We start from the raw sequence: 1,098 nt of genomic DNA on the forward strand, positions 1-1,098 counted from the left end.
CGATATTTTTTGAACCTTTAACAGTTATGACTTTTCAGAAAAGTTTCATAAAAGTTATAACTTGTTGAGAAAATTCACAACATTTCTTAATTTTCACAACTCGTATGAATTTTCATAACATGATTGTTACTTTTCACAACACCGGTTATGAAATCACGCATGTTATTAAAATTAATAACAAAAATGTTATGAATTTTAATAACATTTTTAACAGTGCAGGTGCCTGCATGCCACCCGGTGGGTAGGCCAACCCGTCAAGCAGCTGTGTGAAGATGGTGGCCGTGGCCAGGCGGGTCGCGAGGCGCCCCAAGGGGCGCGACCGCGACCATTGCGCAGTGGCCGTATCGCAAGCAGGAAAAGCGGAGACTCGACGGAAAGGAAATGAGTTGGGAGCCCTCCCATTGGGTTCAAAATAAAAACGAAGAATGTAACGAAGTATCATATTTATTTGTTATGGAGATAAGAACAGAGGATGGGTGGTGATTAGAAATAAGATGAATTAATTCTAGTGACACTTCAGTCTGGTATTCTAGAGTTGGTCAATTCACTATATTTCCTTTTAGTTTACAACAATGCTCGGCTGTTCAGTGGAATGCACTCGAGTCTGCGAAGTGTCCGTCGCGCAGGACGGTGGGTTCGCAACTAAAGCTAGACACGGCTCAGCCGTGCTTCTGGACATTCTGCTGACCAGTACCTTATGAGTCGCCGCGACGGCCCACATGCCTGGCGGGTCATTTAAACCTAGCGACGCCGGTCGCCTTGCGCCCGGAGCTCCTAACATATTACAATTGCACAGTTTGCTCGGGTACCAACAAGTGATCCTAAGGACTAAGTCTAGAGCGACATAATCTTACATTTATACTCCGGAGGCACTTCGTCGCGCACGGACGCACCGAAGACGGGTTGGCCCTAGCTGAAGTCGGCGGCGATCACCTTGGTCTTCACGTTAAAACGCGACCCTGAAACGATAATGCAAGGTAACATGCAACAAAGCAGAATGATATGTCAAAATATTGGTATCAAAGTCCACGATACGCTATAACAATAATCATGACCACCGGTGCAACTAAACTACGGAGACTTGGGATTCGTATGTGC

Source organism: Frankliniella occidentalis, unplaced genomic scaffold (assembly GCF_000697945.3).
Source record: "Frankliniella occidentalis isolate FOCC.00 unplaced genomic scaffold, Focc_3.1 Scaffold60, whole genome shotgun sequence".
NCBI classification, from domain to species: Eukaryota; Metazoa; Arthropoda; class Insecta; order Thysanoptera; family Thripidae; genus Frankliniella; species Frankliniella occidentalis.